This window comes from Lycium ferocissimum, chromosome 7, assembly GCF_029784015.1.
Source record: "Lycium ferocissimum isolate CSIRO_LF1 chromosome 7, AGI_CSIRO_Lferr_CH_V1, whole genome shotgun sequence".
In the NCBI taxonomy this organism is placed as follows: Eukaryota; Viridiplantae; Streptophyta; class Magnoliopsida; order Solanales; family Solanaceae; genus Lycium; species Lycium ferocissimum.
Window position 1 is genome coordinate 57,848,470 of NC_081348.1, and position 7,338 is coordinate 57,855,807.

The following is a 7,338-nucleotide window of genomic DNA, read 5'->3' on the forward strand; positions in this document are numbered from 1 at the left end:
TTTACGATAAAGATAAAAAATTTCAAATCACTAACACGCAAGACTCAACACTTGGAGATGGCTAAAGGCTACCGAGATAGGAGCAAAAGAGCTAGACTCAAGACATACAGAGCAATCGTGGAACTTTTCTTGGGCAACCGGTCAGAAACCGTGTACGAGAGTCAAGATTTCTACACCAGGGATTGGAAAATTGCTTCAAGCACCAACACTAATAAGTCCTTTTCAAAAACCGCCTCCGGTTCGGATTCCCAACCAAAAATAGTCAAAGGGATTCCGTCATAAAGGGATATTCCTTTTCGGGCTATCGAGTAGAACTACAATTGGCCTGATTCCCAAAGCCAGGGATATGTAGGCTACTCAAGTTTCGAGGATCGGACATATTCCAATAATTATCTCGCGACACTTCGAGATAGTTTAACGAAAATTCTTTACTTTATAGTCCTCATAGAGTCAGAACTACAAACGACCTGAATTCTCATATAACTTGAGATATGTAGGAAGCCCAGAAACTAGGGTCCGGCCATAGTTTCAAAATTTTGCATAAAAAGAAAGCCGTAGTCTCTCTTATTCGGTAAAAATTAGGATTGTCAAAATTCGTAGCTCAAGGACCTCGAACTTCGAAGGGGCAGTTGTTGACACCTCATTTTCACCTCATGAGATGTGTATTTTAATTTTCAAATTTTCCGAGTCAAAGACGGAGTAAGGACATTTCCTTTCAATTTTAAAATTTTAAAAATCCCTAGAAAGTTGCAAAATGACTTTTAATTATTATTTCCTGAAGAAAAACTGGTAAATATGAGAAATACGAGTTATTCACTTTCATCCCACTCCGTCTAGTGCGGGATAATTGTTAATTTAAAATACGTATTAATTACGGCTCATTTTGACTGCATTTTTTCACATTTTTAAATATTGCTCGGAACTATGTCAGTAAGAGGCTTGTTTTAAAGCTAATATTTTAAATTTTAATTAGCCTAAATAACTATTTTTATTTTGTGATATGTGTATTTATAATACTTAGTCTTTATTTGATTTAAATGGGGGGGGGGGGGAATGAAAGTTTGTGAAAACAAACTTTCACCCCCACTTCATTTTCATTTTCACCCACACCACTCCTCACCTCTCTCAGGCAATTACATGCGTTTCATAGGGTTCCGCGGCCATTTTTGGCCAGTTTTTTTAGGGGTTTTGTTCCTTATTATGAGTTCTTGTAATCCCCAGGCTCAATTTCGTTCAAATTTTATTTTTATGACAAATTGAATTGTGTTAAGGTTTTTTACTCTAGGTTTCTTCGTGTTATGGTTGCCATGGGCAGGGCCTTAAGCCTTTTTCCATCTTGTGCACCATAAACACTCAATGAAGGAACCTAAGAGGAAACTTCCTAAATAGATTCATTGGTTGAGTACAAATTTGGGGGATTTTATCTTGTTTTGTACTATTTTACCGTTATGAGTTGGTAATTTTGTTTTATTAATGACTAGGCGTACTATCCTAGTATTTTCTGATTTTATTTACATTTTTTGGGTACAATTAATTGGATTCTTAGTTGTATATTGTGATTTGTGTGAAAATTCTGTTGGATAAGGTACAATATCCAACCCAACTTTACACCCGAAGGTTTACATGCTTTCTCCGAAGATATAATCTAAATATATGCTTCGCTACACGAAGCCTCACCAAGGATAAGCCATAACCTACCTGGATGGCCGAACAGCAAACACCAACAAATCACTCGTTCGCCTTCCCCTTCTGCTGAGCCTGAAGATCAATAATGTCTAAGCATATTCGAAATCTAGATTAGAAATCATGAAGAATGATACTAATATTGCTACCATTTAATTTAGGTCAAATCCAACCCTAGAATTTGGGAAAACGGGCCCACAAGGTCAAAACGGGAAATTCGAGAGTGAAATATCAAATTAAGCACTAGGTGATCATAACCCAACCACTAATTGTTGATTTAACTCATGGAATCCCCTAATTTCGAATTTGGAGCAAAACCCCCAATTTTGGGTATAAACCCTAACTCTTTGATTCAAGAATTTAACTCTAATAATGGAAGATATATGATTAATAACCTTAGATTCATCAAAATCTAGCATAAACCCCATCAATTTCACCATTAATAAGCCTAGATAGAACATTCATTAACTCCACTTTTATCTTCCATTACTAAGGGTGTCACGCCCCAAAATCCACCCTAGACCTGACCGGCATCCGACGTCATGAACAACATCAGAAGAACCTAAAGACGCACAATAACACTTGAACCCGCCAGGTTCAGTATTCACCTCCAACAGTTCATGAAATAAATTTAAACAAGTCACGATGTAAGAATAAAATCAGCGGAATTCTTTATAATATCACAAAACTTAGTCACAACGTATCATATGCCAAGAGCTAAACAACTAAATTTAAAAAAGTCACGATGTAAGAATAAAATCAGCGGAATTCTTTATAATATCACAAAACTTAGTCACAACGTATCATATGCCACGAGTTAAACAACTCGATAACTACCCACAAAATGTGCACTATGGAGCTTCTAAGATAAAGAATGAATGTCTAACACTTCAGGACGCAGCCCGCAAAATGCTAAAATAATAAACAAATGAAATGAGGGTGTCCCACGAATGATCATGTGGGCTCACCAAGTCAGCAGCAACCGCAAGTCCTTCCTAAACGCTTGAAGTGTCAAGAACCTGCTCTTCTCTGTTACCCAACATACCATCAAAGACAACAATGGTATGCCTGAGTACTTTATACTCAGTGAGTGCCTTAGGAACAATAAGTAATACGAAAATAAGATATAATAATACATAAAGAAATCAGTTCTGAAAAGATAGTATAAAACAGTTTTTCCACTTTGTGATTCTTAATATCATTTGTTAAACAGTTTACAAAGCCATTTCAAAATCCCAGTTTCAATTATGCTTTAAATCAATCAGGCATAACTACCAGTTCCATAATGAAGATGGATATCACAATCGCCCATATAGGCCCAACTCAATATCGACAACAGTGCACAATACACCGGAATATGGATTCACGGTGGCTACTCTTCCTCCCGAATAGCAAGGCAATTAATACACCCCAGGTAGCGAACCCGGAAGTGGCCACTCTTCCCTACGAATGGCAAGGCAATTAATACACCCCAGGTAGCGAACTCGGAAGTGGTCACTCTTCCCCCCGAATGGCAAGGCAATTAATACACTAGGACAATATCCACAACACTGTGCAATACACCGGAATATGGATTCACAGTGGCTACTCTTCCTCTCAAATAGCAAGGCAATTAATACATCCCAGGTAGCGAACCCGGAAGTGGCCACTCTTCCCCCCGAATGGCAAGGCAATTAATACACTAGGACAATATCGACAACACTGCGCAATACACTGGAAAATGGATTCACGATGGCTACTCTTCCTCCCGAATATCAAGGCAATTAATACACTCCAGGTAGCGAACCTGGAAGTGGCCACTCTTCCCCCCGAATGGCAAGGCAATTAATACAATAGGATCTATAGTGGCTACTCTTCCTCCCGAATAGCAAGGCAAACACAACAACAAAGTCCATAGCTTGGAAGCCGATTCACAATTTGTCTCAAAGTAGTCACACCATCAATAACATTAAAGTTCATTGTGCCAATACGAAATCCATACTTTCATAGATAATTTTGAAAACGTTTCCACTTCTTTAAACAAGAATCCATCGTCATAGTTTCTCATGAAAACCATATTACCAACCATTAACCCTTATTATTGATCATCTCTTATAGAGGAAAAATAGTTGGGATCATATATACATGTATAGGGTATAGTACAATTAAGGTCTAATGTGGGCTTGCCCCCTCACACACACCAACCATGATAAAAACATGAATTAGGATTTCAAAAGTTGAGAAGTTCACCTTTCTATTCAATAAAGAACTTTTGAAAAGAAGTCATGCATTCCAAAATAAGATTTTCAAAAGAGACATACAAATCACCTTTATAGTCAAAAATGATTTTTAAAGAGACATACGTTCGAAGAAGGTTTTCAAAAGAGAGATACCTTAATTCCCGCTCAAGCATACTTCCCACAATCCAACAATTATTCTACAATATTTTTAGATAGGAGAGGTTAGAACTCTAACCTATTTCCACCCATAAACCCTTCTTACCAACGAAAGCTAGGTTTTCATGACTAGAACGTGTTCTTGAACACTTCATGAATCAATCATGGACTCTAATCTCATAGGAAAACCTACACTAGTCTAAACCCTTTCAATAATATCACAAAAGTCAAGGATCATACCTTATTGAAGGAATATTAACTTCTCCCAAACGTCCCCTTCTTCTTCTTTCTTGGGTTTCAAGAATCTAGGGTTTGTGGAAGATGAACTAGTGTTAATTTGATGCTAGATTGATGAAGTAATGATGGGAATTGATCAACAACTTACCTTATATATTTTGGGGAAACCCTAGGGTTGTTTCCTCTCAAAAATTCGGCCAAAAAGAAATGGGAATGAATATAACGAGGTTAAGCTTTTATAAATTTCAAGAAAAGTCGCTTCAGGCATAAAATGGCCTGGTGCGTCGCCCAGGGTGGCGTACATAGTGTATCCATTTTGACAGAGTCAAAATTTTGAGTTTCCAGAAAATTTGCCCTGGGGCGCCGCCCAGGGCACCGCTTAGGGCGCCGCAAACGCCTAATTTTTACACTGCATAGATGATGTTCAGTAAAATAGGCATAACTCCTAGCAGAGAGCTCTGTTGGAGCTGGGAAACCTACCGTTGGAAAGGTATTTCAAAGATATACAACTTTTATTGAGAAAGTTTTCCCAATTTCTCAACCTATTTTCACAAAATCGGCTTAGAAGTTACCAATATTTAGACGAGCTTGAGAACTCTTACGAAATTCACTATTTGGGTTGACTTCAAAATGACTATTTATCACCCAAATTTATCTCAAATGGATTAATATAGCTAAAATATCATCTTATTACTAGTTTTACACTTTCACACCTAACCCGAATTTACGGGATGTTACAAAGGGATTATTAAGGGAAGGAGAAATCTATGATGATTAGGATTAATGAAATAGTGAAAGGGATTTAGGGGAACTTACCACCAAGAATCTTCACTAAAAATCTCCAAGAGCAGATCCCAAGAGTTCTATTTCATAATGGTAATAAATGATAGACTAAGGGCTTATTTAAAACACACTTAATGAAATAACAGGCCCGTTACCTCCACGACGGTAACGGACCGCAACGGCAGCGCTGCAACAGCGCCCAACAGACCGCCCCAACGGTCATTCCACCGCAAAGGCGGTGCCTCCATTGCGGGCACCAGGTACCAGAAATCCCACAAGATTTTTTCCAAGTCTCGAACGAAATCCCGAGGCCATTTGCTCATAAACCACCTACACAGACCCACACAAAAATAAGCTACGAACGCACTGGTGACCTCAAAATTCCCAACTGAGGTCTCGTTGACCGAGTCAACCCCCGACTCCTCATTTCCAATTTCCCAACCCAAGTCCCAAAATGCATTCGAGTGCATTGGGAACCGAACCGGATATACATACAAGTTATAAATGACCATCCAAACCTCTCGGAATAGACGAAGTTTCGAAAAAGATCCGTTTAACCAATAGTCAACTTTGGGACAACTCTTTTTCACTTAAAGCCCAAATTTCACAAATATTTGCCCGAATCCGATCTAGACACCTCGAAAAAGAGTCAATGGGAGTAGACACATCAATAGCAGCAGACGCAGAGGAAGAAATCCTTGCTCTTCGAGCTAAGATGCTGACTTTGCCGTGGAAAGAGTAATGAGAGGAAAGCCTTGACCTTCCTTGTTCTACCCTTCAATGCTCGAAGGGTGTTAAAATCGTGTCAAAAAGTGAGCTAATCAATCCTCGAGAAGGGCAAAAATGCCGAAAAGACTATAATGACCAAACGGATCGTGGGTCGTTACGACCATATGTCATTTCAAATCACGTCTATCACTATCAACCAACAACCACCCAAATCTACTTGATCTTCTACACTAATCATCCATCTAAGCCAAATGAACCACAAAATGATATCATCGAGCAACCCATTATTGCTAAGCCGTCAATGCACTTATCACTTTTGAGAAACCCAATGCTGAAACACAGAGACCATGTAACCCTCTGAACTATCTCTCATATTTCTCACAAACTCCCACAATAAACGAGTCTAATCGCGACTCCGCACAACAACCGAGTCCAATCGTGACTCCACACAATTGAAACCGCAGGCCATAACTAGAGACTGCACTGGATCACACGTCCGAATTAGAATAACAAATCTCGTACTCTATCGTGACACGTCATAGATAAACCATTCACATAAGAATTTTAGGACGAATTTTTATTTTTCGAGGATGATCAAGATAAAAAGGTTCAGATACTAATTGGAATCGACTAGATACCAATTTGAATAAAGTCATACGAGAGAATAAAAGAATTTGAAGTCTCCTAAATGTCTTACAGCCTCTCGCAGATAAGTACGGAGCTCATCGTACCGATCCACAACACCTTACTAGACACGATCTTGTATTATAGACCGGGTAACCTAGGGCTCTGATACCAACTTATCACGACCCAATTAAGCTAAGTCATGCGGGCACCTACCTTTCCCACCTCAGTAGGCAAACCCTCAACCAAACAATAGTAAAAGCATAAATAAGTAATTAAAATAAGTAGAAGAGATAAAATCACGTAAGTCTGATGAAATAATATAAAAAATATGCGGAAGTAGGGAAAATACACCCCAGAGTCTACTCTAATCCATACAAGAGCATCTAACTAGAATATACAAGTCTGAAATATCAATAATACATCAAGTCTGAATATGTCTCGGAAGAGAAAATAAAACATAAATAAAGAAGAATCTTCAAGGAGGCGGACGTCTCATGCTCACCCTGTACACTCTAAGCAACTCTCGAAGAGACTATCGGCCATGAGAAATAGAGGTCGATCCCACCTGGAATTCTACATTCATTAGAGAATGCAGCAAGTGCAGGTCAGTACAAAACCATGATCGGTAGGTATCATAGGCTGACTAAGTTTAGCTAATATAATCCAGACACCAAGGTAAGATAAACAGGTAAATCAATAAGTATGTGTCAAACACAAATCAGAAACCAAGTACATGTCATCACCTAGGTTATAGCTGAAAGTGCAGGAAGGGAAGGGGGGGGGGGGGAGGGGTGAAATGTAATTTTTTGTTTTAGGAAGTCGACTATAAGAAAGCTAACAGTAAGTAAATTGCAGAAAGTAATTGACACACGATATTTATACTGGTTCAGATTCAATATGAATC